This window comes from Cavia porcellus, unplaced genomic scaffold (genome assembly GCF_034190915.1).
Source record: "Cavia porcellus strain 051 isolate PalLab524CR breed Dunkin Hartley unplaced genomic scaffold, mCavPor4.1 scaffold_13, whole genome shotgun sequence".
Taxonomy (NCBI): Eukaryota; Metazoa; Chordata; class Mammalia; order Rodentia; family Caviidae; genus Cavia; species Cavia porcellus.
This window is the reverse complement of record NW_026947496.1, coordinates 23263761-23278266: the sequence shown is the minus strand read 5'-3', so window position 1 is coordinate 23278266 and position 14506 is coordinate 23263761.

Genomic DNA, 14506 nt, shown 5'->3' with positions numbered 1-14506 from the left:
AGGAATCAGGGAAAATCAGTGCAAAGTGGAAGCAATTTTACTGCAGGCATTTCAGGGAACAATACAAAATCATCCCAGGCAAGGAGTGGGAGTGCTCAGAGCGGAGACACTGTTGGGTCCAGGGCAGCAGGGGTCCTGTTTTATGAGTAGGGATCCTATCTTCACCTCCTTGAGGTTCAACACCTGATTGGTTGCTAGATTTATTGCCAGGGGACTGAGTAAGTAGGGAAATTTGGGAGGGAAATATATTTTGTTTTGTTTTGCTTTGAGATATAATCTGCTTAAAGAGGGGTTTAGGGAGCACAGTGCAATGCATAGAAGGGGGTGTGAAAACCACAGGCTGCCAGTTCCCTGTAGCTACACAAAGGTGGGTGTCAAAATTACACACTGTCAGCTCTGCTGCCTGTTTCCTGCTAAGATGCAGAGACGTCTTACAGGGGCCCAGTCTCTAACGTAATTCCACCCAAGAAACTTACTGTCCCACAGCATTATTTCTATTTTTTCTCTGAAAATGAACAAGAAGTCAGGAAATTTTGACTATTGAGTGTAGCTATTTTATAGTCAGTGGAGAAATAAGTCCATATCTTGAAAACAGAAAGGTGAATAATAAAGAACATGTATTCCTGATGGTCACAACTCTGCTGAAGGCATTAAGTCTGTAAGAAACATAGTGGGAAATTACTTGGCTTTTCAAGGAAGTTTCTTTGCATGTGTCAAAGGAGCTCAAAGCCTTCTAAAGACATCCAGGCATATCTTACTGGATTCTCATAATACAGCTCTGTGACATATATGGAATACGCATGACTATTGCCATTTGAAAAAAGGGGATGTAGTCTTGAAAATGAGGTGTGACTTCTTTGGGCTACTAATCAGGATATATTTTAGAAACTGCTCTAGAACCCAGCTATGCATTTTATTTTGAATCCAGTTTTGTTTCTGTTTTTCTTGTGATCACTAAAAATGAGTTGTAGATACTTATTGCAGTTTAAGCTACAACAGAATTGCATTTTCTTTCCAAATCTACAACTATTTTAATACCTGATTTTTTCCTTTATATTGTATTCTACATATCTTTTTCACATTTACACTGCACTTGTGTTGTATGTGGTGTGTGTGTATGGAGAGAGAGAGAGACAGAGACAGAGAGACAGAGACAGAGACAGAGAGAAACAGAGAGACAGAGAGGAGAGAGAGAGAGAGAGAGAGAGAGAGAGAGAGAGAGAGAGATTCTAGAATTTATTTCTTATTTATCCAAGAAAGGTTTTTTCACACACGGCAGAAGTGGAGTAATACAGAGACTTGATTTGAAGCAAAGAGAGACTTTGGTCATCTTGCACAAGGACAAGTTTATGCAACTGCTTGACCGCTACAGATCTTTATCCTGTACATCTTAACAAAAATTGGCATGGTTTGCTCAATGCCATTTGGGGTTTTTAATCTGCATAAAGTTGGAAGAAGGAGGAAAAGATAATGTTGTTGAGAGTAGACTTGTTGGCAATATGGGCTTAGATCCCAGAGCCACAGAAACAAAAGGGGTTTAGTGTTTCTTCAAGAATCAAGGTGAGACATTTTTTTCAGTTCTAATAAAACCTTAGTGGGGTCCTAAGGAGACTGCTCCTTGTATAATTTGAATCACTTTCTAAGGTCAGTCTTGGGTCATCTTTTGCTCATAACGAAAAAATGTACTGTGTAGGGGAGCTAGAGTGACTCACCTAGCCCTGTGCTGAGCCCAATCTGATAGAAGATCAGACAAAAATCTCATTGGGACTGAGTTTTCAATTCTTCCTCAGTACAGAAACTTAAGTAAATATTGAACGCTGTTCCAGATTTTCCTTTTTAAGAAATTATCTTCTTGGTTTTCTGATTCTTTAAAATCTTAAAGTAGAAGAAAAAAAACCGGAAGTAAAATGCTCTATTAAACAATCTTATCAAAAGCTGCTTTTTCTGGCAGCAAGATGTGACTAATGAAAGAGAAGCGTACATTCTAAAACAGTCTTCTCATTAAGAGCTCGAGTCATTGCCACTTTGTTTTTAGAAGTCTGTGACTACTTAACCAATAGGATGTGGTAGAAATGATATCTTATCAGTTGCCAACTTTGGCTATGAAGACGCTAGTAGCATTCATGGCAGGAAGAATTCTAAGATGTCTTCCAAGATTCTTACTCCTTGGAGCATATCTGTTGCACATCCTCCTCTTGGATGAGACTTCTGATTGTGATGAATGTCACTCCAGGAATTATATTATGCAGCAAAAGTGAAGGTGTCTGCAGTTGTAACTAAAGTTCATAATAAGTAGGCTGTAAATTAACCAAGGAGAGATGAACCTGGTTATGTTAGTTTCTTTTAAAAATAGCTCTAGGTCTTTTACCAACAAATGGTGTTGGGACAACTGAATAGCTAAAGAATTCATTTGTATCTCTCCATCACACAATACACAAAACTTAATTAAAATGGATTTTTACATCAAAATATAAGAATTAAAGCTAATAAAGTCTTAGAAAACAAAATTAAATCTTCATGAATTTGAATAATAATGTCAGCTACATCAAATGCACAAGTGAGAAAAAGCAAATTAGGTAAGTTACACTTTGTCAAAGTTAGAAATTACTGTGATTCTAAGGACATAATCAAGAGAGCAAAAAGTCAACTCATAGAAAGGGGAAAGTTTTTGCAAATCATATATTTAAAAATGAATTTACGACCATAGTATATAAAGAATGAGAGAAATAGCAATCTTCATACATTGTTGGTAAGAATGATACAGTTTGCTTTGGAAACAATTTCTCAGATCCCCAAACTATTTGATGTAGTTACAATGCAATCAGCAACTGCAGTTCTTCCTAGGTAAAAAGCCAAGAGAAATACAAACATATCTACAACCAAAATTTTAAGTGAATGTTCATAACAGTGTTATAATAGCCTTGCCTAAGACACTCTCTTGTCACTGAAACTCAGTACATGGTAAATGGAACTTAACAGGAAAAGATTGCTTTTGCTTACTATTTTCATCTACAGTTGGTTGGATCCAAGGCAGAAAAGTGTGGAAGGCCCTGGATGAAGGACAGTTGTCCATGAGATAATGATTATGAGCAGAGAGAAATCAAGGGAGGACTGAGGGAAGGAGATATCTCCTTTTACGTTATGCCTACAATGACCCGTCTCTTTTGACTGGACCCTCATGAGCTCATGAGACTTTGAGTAAACATCTCATTATAAACATAACAAAGTAGAAACAATCTGAGTTCCACCAACTGATGAATAGATGAATAAAATATAATACATCTATGGAAGGAATACTATTCAGTAATATTTTTCACTAATACTTGATACAATGTAGATGAAACCCAAGAACATTATGTTCAGTTAAAAAAGATCACGTACTGAAAGAGTCCATTAATATGATTATGGGTAGAACAATAAAAATCTAGCGGCACAAATGATTGTCTAGTGCTAGTAATGGTCTGTATTAAGAAGCAGTGGCTAATGGAGACAAGGTTTACTGGGTGATAAAGTTGTTCTAAAGTTAAATTATTGTGATTGCTCTATGACTGCAAACATACTAAAAAAACAAAAAACAAAAAACAAACAAACAAAAAACACCCCAAATTGCATACTCTAAGTGAGTAAACTATATGGTATATACATTAGGAAATGTGAGATAAACTATGTTACTTAAAAATACGAAGGTATTACGGTAAGAGACACCTTACTATTAACCTCCATCAAAGCATTCTCCCTAACTTTGAACACACATCATTCTTACTACTCTCTGAAGCAGTTCTGGATGTCCTCTTTCTTTCTTTTTTTTTTTTTTTTTTTTTTTGGCTACCTTTATGTCTTGAATCATTTCAAAACCTTTGCAACAATTTCTGACCAATGAAAATATTACACTCTTTCCTTATGCAGTTTACTCACTGGATCTGATACCTCCAACTTTTGGTTCTTCTTCAAAGTCAAAACAATGATGAATGGTAAGTGGTTTGAATGGATTCAGGACATTGAGGCAGCCACAACAGTATAAATAAAGACACCCACAAAAGAGGACTTCCAGAACTATGTCAGCTGTGATATGTGAGTTCAAAGTGATGGGAACATATTTAAAGTAGAAAGAATGATGTGGTAAGTACATTCAAAGAGAGGGCAAACATTTTTAGAGGGATTAATGGGAATGCATTTTTTACTGTAATATTTTTTCTAAATTTAAACATTCATTGCATATTGTGATCACACATTTTTACATCTAAACAAAACTAACCTTGTTTTTTAAGGGTCAGTTTTTCACGGATCTCTGAGACACTTTTTTTGTTATTATCAAAAGTCAGTTGTACATTCTAGTTTCTAGAAACTGAATTCTGTCCATCTGTAAGGTTGGAAAAGGACCTTTGAGAGTGACTGAGCCTTTAATCACATCATTGTGAGCTTCTAACCAGGAGACTCAGTAAGCCCGCCAAAACTTCCAACCTACAGAATCTGTGAGATGCCATAGTAAGTGGTTATTGCTTTATACCACTACATTAGTGGCAATCAGTTAAATGGTGATGGAAAATCAATCTCATACTTTTTGTCTCCTGGAACAGTTGAATTTGGAGTCCAGTTGTCAGAATGTGTGAAACCCGTGTCTCAGGGAAACGCCATATATACCTACATTCTCGGTCACCACTCAGCATCATCTACCAGCCATGGCTGGGACCTCCTTTGGCAGTGCCATTCATCTTAAGCCCAGGCTGCAGCTGCCTAAGTCTCTCATACAGCACAATTCAGCTGTGCTCAGTAACCCCACAGAAATGTAATGGACAATAACAACATTTACATTATAAGATAGTTGGTTATACAGGCGTAGATAATAGAAATTTTTAAGTGTCTTTCATATTATTCATTGAAAGGAGTCATTTGTCTGTTCTCTTAGTCTGATGAGGGAAAATTCTCTTGAAGTTTTCTCCCTTTTACTCCTTGGATTCTTTTAATGGTATATAGTCTAATGACAAGTGAATACTCTTAGAAAAATAAATTTGCAATTCAGAATTAAAGACATGTTAGTTGAGTGAAGATGTTATGATTCTTGCTGCACTTAAAGGAAAAGCATAATAAGGGTCACACTGAGAATACTATAATTAATTCAAGAATTCGTTATCATTATTGGGTAATTTTGTGTTCAGATAAAAAACATATTGAATTCACATTAAGAAAGTACAAGAAATTTTACTAAAAATTTATTCATAATTATACTGTTATCAGTATGGAGAAATAAAAATAATGAATAAATTATTTTTATGCTTCCAACTGGTGATATTACCATACTAAATAAAAAGTACCATTGGCAGCAATTTTTGCTCTTGTTTCTAATTGTATTATTCACTATACCTAAAACCAATTTGTTCACAAGTAAAATAATTCTGGAGAGGAAAAACTCTTAATCACTGAAATAAAGTTGCCAATTCCAATCAAAAGAATTTCTAAAAATTCTTAGACAAACAATTATACAAACCTCAAATCTGATTTGTTTTGTTAAAATTAGAATCAATGTTTTGAGGTCTGCAACTTAGTAAGGAAGTCATTGCATCAGTCACCCTCCTGGCGCTACATAGGTATTAATTTTCTCCTGTCATCAGCCTCTGACTCTTGCACAATGTTATGAGGTCCCCCACAAAGCCTAGTTAAGTAGGACACTTCAAAGCTTATGAGTGTGCAATAACAATCAATGATCTTTGGCAAATAAAGGAAACAGTTACAATTTATAACTTATTTTGTTTTAATTTATAACTTATTTTAATATACAAATTATAACTTCATTTCATGGGATAGAATGAGTAATTTCTTACCTGTTCTATGTTTATCACGAACAATTTGTATTGAAAACTTATTATCCAGATTTTTTGTGCTCTTATTATTAAACTTTATGCATGCACTTGGGATTTTTTTAAAATTTCATTTTCCATGTTTGATAATGTTTCCATGTGGTTAGTACTACATAATTGACCATCCAAGGCTTCTATTTGCCCTCACCTCTTCAGAGCACCCTAGTTTAACTATCATATACTTTCTGTTTTCTTGCTTTTGGATGAATTTTTCTTTCCTCTCAGACCAAATCTCTGTCAAAGAAATGACTTTGTCACGGGTGCCATGGAATTTCCAGCATCTATAACAGGGCCTGGCTTAGAGAAACTCAGTAACTTTCATTAGTGAATTAAATTCTAGTTTCCTCTTCATTAACAGTAACAATGCATAATAGTAGGTGTCAAACTGTCTTCACAAGTGGCTGTATAAGCTGGTTGCTAATACTCATTTTGAATTCTAACTGGAAAGTTCGCCTCAATGAGGGGAATGTACTTGTGCAGCCCATCTAAACAACACCAGATTCACAGATAGAATCATCGATTTATTTTTCTGAAGTCAACTGGTTAGTGGAGTTGCAGCAGATTTCAAACCAACTTTGCAATTTGACCCATCTATCAGATTCAAATAGTTTCCCATCTTGTCCACCAGCATGGAGGGGATTTTCAGATATTAAATTTCAGGTAGGCAAAGTTTGTTACTATCTTTAATACCAATCTCAGTTTTTCCTTCAACTCTGTTTTGCTACAACTTTCATTAAATTTTATTCTGCTATAGTGAAAAAGGAAGTAAGAGAGCTCACTCATAAGAACTTGTCATGCGGAAAGTACTACATAAAACCCAATATTGTGTTCTCAAAAAGCATGAAGTTTGGAGACAGCCTGACCCGAGTTTCAATTCCTGTTGTACCACTTTTAAAGTATGTGGCCTTGGGAAAGTTAATGAACATCTAGAACCTTTCTTTATTTACCTGATTTTCAGTATGCCTCTGGTAGATTACATCACATAACCCTATTGAGAACAACTCATGAGTTGACATAAAGTAATATTGTTATAATTATTATTGTATCATTGTTATTCATTTTCCCACTTTTGATCAGTGGTGAGTACACGATTACAATGGATGAAAATTCATTTTCTTTGGCTTACAATTTTCATCATTGTGTTTTCCCTTTTCTAGTTGGAAATTCCCCTTCTCCATCCCTCCAAAATTCATTCTTTACCCTCAATTTCCCTAAGGATGTTGTTCATCCAAAAGGTAATATATTATGCAAAGTTCTGATTCTGTTTACTAATTCTTGTTTCTTTTTTATTTTTTTTTTATTTTAAAGAGACTAAGATAAAAGAGGACATAACAAAGCAGATCAGAACAGAACAATTTAAGCAACACAGTATTTCACCAACCTGATATAACAGTAGCTACCCTAATTCCTACTTCTTTGGCTAAATCAATGTGGCATAAATGCTTTGTCTCTCGGGTTTTATACCATTTTCTACTTGTGAGTGCATAATCTCTATCTCAAAGTAAACAACTTAAAGTCACTTGCCCAGTAATTGAGGGGACACTGTCTTTTTTGGGAGAAGTCTGTATCTATGGATGTGGAGAAAGTCAGAGATTTCCTTCTCCTTTCAACTCCAAAGTGGCAGGACACTATACTTCAGCAGTAGACAGCAAGGACCCACAAGACTATTGGACTTATTCTATAATTAGGGATGCTAGCTTTCTTTAGATTGCTGAATCAAATAGAAAAAACTACTAGCTGGCTAGCAATTTTGACACTCTTTTCTGTGATAAATTTCAGATCAAATGATAAAGATCATAATTAGGTATTTCTGAAGAAATCATACAAGATTTTGGTACTGATAAAAAATGCAAGAGAGATGGTAAGATAATCACATACCATGAAGTGCTAAATAGAAGTAAAATGTCAGTGAATTAAACTTAAAAAATACAGGTTTGATCTTCTGATATTTGTACATAGAGGCTAAATTCTAAGATCTTCCAACTACATAGTGTTTTGAAAATTATGTAAGTTTAATTCTATCAGATACTGAATCATCTTTAATCAATTTGCTGGTGGAATGAATGAAATACAGATAAATTTATATAATGATACAGTCTCTCATGCACCAATTACTGTTTTGCCCATTGTGATGTTTTATAAGTACAGAAGAGATAAGAAAAAAATGTCGACCCCACACCCACTTCAGTGTTCAATTATACTAACATAGTTTGAAGTCTGTGCCAAGTCATTTTTCACTTAACTGTTGAACCAGTACCAGTTGTTACTTGTCCCTACTTAGATAAACAGCTGCAGCAAGCTCAGGAGTGTGGCTTGTGCTGATCTCATCAGGAAGCCGTGTGTAGGTGGATTCTGTGGAAGCTTTTCATTCAAGGTCAGAAAAGTAAAAGTTGTCCAAATGATTCTCACAGATATAAAAACAAGTTGCTAACTCCTTTCTGTCTCTTATCTCAGTCCTTTGCCTTGTTCCATTTCAGATCTGTGTTTTAATAGTTCATAATGCTTAGGTTACTAGTTCTTTTAAGGGCGTCACTGATCTTTATGCAAGCATGCTTGTGTGCATCTATTTTATATTCAATTCAGACTTAGAGTCTTTATTATGAATATTCCAGAGAAGGGCTCACTTTAACTGAAACATGACAGCCACTATAAGCTGTGCTCTTGAAGATGTGGGGGCAGTAACAATGAGCCCAGCATGATTCTTTTTCCTTTATTTTGAAAACAAAACAAAAAGATAGAAATAATACAGAATTTCAAAAAATAGTGGAAAATTAACACTAATTAATATATTGCATAGCATTATCTTAGAAGTAGTTGTTCAGGTTGCAAGGTTTAGGCATGAAAAATATGATTCCACTTTTAAGAGGCTCAAAGAATTGCAGCAAAGTAGACGTGAAATAAAAATAGATTAAAATGTCTGACAGAATGCTGAGCAAATGGAACCGGGCGAACAAGACAGGAGGAAACTGCCGGAAGCAGAGAAAAGCTCACAGAAGAGCAAATTCAAGCGGTATGGATTTGTGCTGCCACAATACAAGGAAAGTCGAAGAGCTTGGAAAGCTTGGAGAAGACCAGGAGCAAGTTGATGGGAAACAGAAGTGTGAGCATTGTGTTTAATAATGGAAGCAATTCCAACTGGGTAGAGCATAAAGTGCGTAATGGAGAAATGACAGATGGTGAGAAGGTACACTCTGAAGAGTGTGAAAGTTTGGAAGACCAAGAGAAGTTTGTACATGAGAGAGCAGCTTATTCGTGCTTCCATTTTAAAATCAAAACCCTCAAGGCAGTAGAGAGAATGGACTGTTTTGAGAAGATTTAAGAGACAAATGAGAAGTTCTTGAGAAAGGCAGTAGAAAATGTATTAAAGGAAGTGTTCCAGTAATGCTTCTGGAATAAAACTACAAAATGTAGTAACTGTATGAATAATAAAAGCAGCAGAAAATAATGTATCACGCGTTTATTAATCTAGTGATTATATTTTTATTAAGTCCCTACTTTGCTAGACATTGTATATGTAGAAATTTATAAAGCAAAATTCTTGTACTCATATGGCTTAGAGTCCAGTGAAAGAAACAAAATGTCCAATTTCTATTTTGGTTTGTAGATAAGAGATACTTAACTTTTTATAATGATCATGGATATTTTAATTTTTTTCAATTTTTATTTTTATTGGTACATTGCAGTACATAATGTTTCTTTTCCTCATAGACAGTTTGCTCATGTATATAGTGCATCCTAATTATTTCCTATCCCCTTTCACACTTCTCCATCACCCACTGAAAACATGGGGATAGGTAAAAGCTAAAAGGCAATGGGACTTCAAGCTGGGCTTCAGACATGGTCCGAACAAAGCATTTGAAAGCTGACCACAAGAGTAAAGATAAAGAAATGACAGGAAAAGAGAATGGAAGCGCACTATACAGAGAAGAATAATGAGTTCAAAACCTCATCATGACAGTATATTAAATTTTCTAAAAAGAGAAAATAGAGGAGAAGAAGGTAAAAGATAAAGTCCTGGGGAATGACATTATGTTTGGTTAGAGGAAAGAAGTTTGACATACAAGACCAAAAACATACTCAGAGAATAAAGACAACCACAGAGAAGGGAAATAATCTATTCTAAAATATAGTAGTAGGTTCTACCCCTGTTTCTGGGTAAGAATGTTCTTCTAGGATGTGAATTATTCAAAAGACTTGAGATATTTCTATGCTAAAAGATTCAGATGGATTCCATTTGATGCATTTTGTTCTTTTGCTAGAAATTATCCTTTAGTGGGATAGAGATACACATAATCAAAAAGAATTTTAAAAAAGGAACATGCAAAACCTATCTAGGAATTTCACAGATAACTTTCTCAGGGTAGGTGATTACTTCTTACTTCATACTCAGTGGTGAAGCATGACAGTACAGATTTAGACATGAGAAACTACTTGGCTCAGCTGAGAACTTTAATCTGAAGAGACAGCCAGACACAGTTTTGGACATCTTGAAGCTGATTTTTATTGTTCCAGAATTATTGGTAATTTCTCATAACTGCGCATTAAGACAACTGTGCTATACACCAAATACAGCATACTGAAAAATCTGTGTGCTTCCTCTTGTGGTTACCAAATAATATTCTTTGGAATGATCATGAGTACTTCTAAGTGTCATCATCAGTGCTGCAGAATACATTTTAAAACATAGGAGAAACAGGATGCATGCATACGGACATTGTTTCATTTCAAGACATGATGGAATTGCTTCAAATGTAGAAATTACTTCAAAAAATGGCTAGGTTTTCATTTTTCTAGTAGCTTATATGCCATGAGTAATTTTCTGAATGCCATAAGAGGCATGTTAAGAAGCACATTTTAGATACTGAAGGTGTTTTGCAATTTTTTTATAGACAAGGATATGACATTTCAATACTAAAGAGTACAGATTATAATAATAGATTACAGTACTTGAAACTTTAAATTTTCCCAGAAGTTTTTGGATGAGTGATGGTCAAGGTATGGTGGATATTTATGTAATACGGTACCATTTCCATACGGGGCAGGGAAACAATTACTTTACTCTGGAAATTCTACCTATTGCTTTGGCAAAAATGGGAATTATTGTAAAGCTTTCTATTTACCATCTGAAACTAATTTGTGTACATGTGGTGCTAAAGGTGAGTCACCACAGCCTATTTTCACTACCGAATCTAGGTCTTTAACTATGGTAATATGAAATACATAAGCTTCTTTTTAAAGCCTGAGGTCACTTCAACAGTTTGGAGGTGGGGTTATTGACCACTGAGCCAAGCAGGAAACCTTTCTGGATTGTGTGCAGTCACAGATAATACTGTCTCTCTACCTGGCTTAAAAAATTGAAAGAAGGCAGGTGTCATTCTCAATAATCTTTTCTGTTTATACATGTGTGACAATGGCTAGAATTACAGTAAATAGTTCTACTCGAATGTCAGCAAGAGTTTTATAATCCAAGAAAGTTTCCATGATTTTTAAAATAAGGAGGCTGTTTTTGAAAGAGTCCTTTTATTTCAGTTGAAATAGAAAATGCTTCTTAAAAAATGTCTGACACACAATACATCTTCTTGTAGTACTACATTATTGTCCTTATCCTTTACTTTAAGGGACAATTCAATCTTTGGGAGAACTTTCTCATGAATGAACAAGTTTTAGTGCTGGTGACCTCTGAAGTGGACCATTCAATGCTCTTACAGTGATGACGTGCTATTATAGCCAGAGAAGCGGCTTGTCTGTAATTGTATCTGCTCCTGCCTGAGGTAAGTGATACTGAAGTAGATGAACTACATATTGCAAGAAAAAAACTGAAAGGAATTTAGGTATGAGACTGTATACTTGTCCTCAACAATTCACTAAGTGGAGCTGGAGTGGGCAAGATTTTTGTGTCCTTGGGGTGGGAGAAAATTCTGGGTTTTTCAAAATGAAAATGAGGGTGCTTTAAAAAATGACTGTTTTCTCAAGTATTACCAGAGTTTGTAGAAGGTCCTAATCTCTCTCGGATCATCCTCTTTCCCATTATGGACTCAGGGGCTTACCAAAGAGCCATATTGAAAGAGCTGAAAGGATTTGGACCAAAACTGTTTTTTTAAATTCTCCCCACGAAAAGTTTCCACTGTTAGAATTCGCTGCATGGCACACTGTACTTGGAGACAGAACACAAGAGGCAGTTTGAAACTATTGTGTTTAATCAAGAATGAACTAAATGTCAGAGACTCAGTGTTCTAGATCAACAATTTTCAGGATTGATACATCTTAATCAAGTAATTAGGTGACTTTTTCAGGGGTGTTTTCCACACCGGAGAGAGGAACAGATTTGCCGCTTTGCTCTGATGGCTGCTAGCAGCAGTGTTGGTTGTTAACAGAGACATTTTACAGGGAACCACCAGTTGGCAGGGGCTAACACTTTATTACTTGCTATTCCCACATGCTGAGGATTGTGGAAGGCTGCCAAACCTTCTGTCTCATGTAGCTCTTCAGTATAATAACAACGACAGCAACAAAAGCTTTAAAAAAAAGAAGAAGGAAAAGAAAAAAAGTGAGTAAAGGAAACAATGAAACTAACTCCCTGGCTTCATTTTAATGTAGAACTGAACATGGAATGAACTTCCTTCTTGTGGCATTTCTCTTTCCCTTTCTTCTTCTTACTCTGTCCTTCCATTTATATTGCATTTTAAACTATATAGCATTTCAAATTGAATCTGTAGTTTTTTGGACTTTAAAGTCTTTCAGCTCACCCATGGAAGCCTGTTAACATGCAGATACTGCAGGTTGGAAATGGGATCCAGAAATCTGACACCTTCAAAGTGACTCTGCTACTGTGACCCTGAACTATTACCCTAATAGCAAAGGTTGGTGAGATGGGAGGAGAAATACACATGACACATAAATGTTACCAATGGTTGTAGTTAGCTGGTAAACAGCACTTCAATGTGACAGACATGCCTTTCGGTCTACACCTGGATTGCTGGGGATCATAATTTTATAATTTATATAATGTTATATTATGATCCCATTCAGTAACCTCATCTGTATTGAAAAAAATTAGAAATTAGATCTTGACTGTAGTTCCAGTTCTGAAACTAACCAGTTACATGGGAACAAGTGAGTCATATAGCCTTCCTAGGTATCAATTTGCTGTTCTCCATTTACAGAGACTACATCTTCTGCACTGTTATACACTTTACAGTTCTTTCATTGATAATTTGATGAGATGTCCTGATCTTTCTATTGAAAATTTATGAATTCTGTTGTACTTGAAATCAATAACATCTGAATTTTCCTTTGAGTACTTTGTCTTTCATAAAATACAAAATGAAGTCAGCTTCAAAGAATGAATAAGCCTTTCCCACTGTGTTTCTGTGAGCTCCAGTGCCAGAAAAGATCATGATGAAGGCAAGGAGCTAGCAACCAGGAAAACTATATATATGCAAATGATCCAAAAGCCCAGAAGATAAATATAGGATGGTTAGAAAGGTGAGGGCACATCTAACAAGTGGTAAAGACCCAGTCTGGATTCTAAGAAGCAGGTAGTTACCAAGAGTTCATCACAATGACTGTAGTTTTGGATCCTGGAATGACTGATAAGCTCAAAGCAGGACGTTTTTTAGACCAACTAGGATAAAATGTGATATCTGTCTTAATAGGATGGAGAGGTGGGCAAGCAAAGCTTCAAAATTTACAAGTCCAGTGCAAATACCAATTCAATTCTCTTATTCAAAAACTTGTTCCTTTCTTCTATGGCATGTGTATCTCATAGGCTATTTTATTCATTATTTGATATCACTACAAGTGAATGAATACCAAAATATTAAATGGCTGTTTTTAAATTGCATGATGATGGTTTAAGTAGAAATATAAGTACTTAATTCATATATATATTCACCAAAAAGCCGTACTTTGAAGCTCATGTGTGCAAACGTATTGAGTGCTTGCCACAATAGTGGAAAATGCCCAAAACTAGTCCGACTCTTTGATATGCAAAACTTCTACCCAAAGTCCCTACTTTTCCTTTACCTTTAAATAAAAAATGAATTTTCAAAGGAAGAAAAGATGGAAGGGCAAGAGGAAGGGAGCAAAAAGAGGAAAGGAAGAAAGGAAGGCGTGGAAAAAAAGATAGGTGGATGATGCATGTAGCATTTAAAAAAAGACCAATGAGTTCCTTAATCTTTTGTATTTCTTAGAATGCAAATGATTTCTTTTCGAGTTCAAAGCAAGATCTGATTGGAAAAGAAAGCGTGCTCTTTTGGAATCAGTATTTCTGACTTCCTCTTCCTGCCTTACGTGGTGGTGGGTGTGAAGTGGTTTTCCCGCACTTGTTCTGGGTCTCCTGAAGCTCCATGGACCGTGAATCCAGCACCGGGACTCACGTCCCCATTGTTATAATGGTGGACATTTTTGTTGGGCATATTTCCTCTGCTATCGTTGAAATGGCCTGAATGTTTACATTTCCCCGAAATATGTTTGTTAAAATGTTAGTCTCCATTGGTTTGCATTTGGAAGTGGAGTTTTTATATGAAATTTGGTCATGAAAGTAGGATCTTCATGGCGACATTAGTATTTTTATAAGAACAGGACAGAGAGCAGGCTCATTCTTCTTTGGTCACCTGGGATATATAGAAAGTTGGCTGTCTAAAATAAAT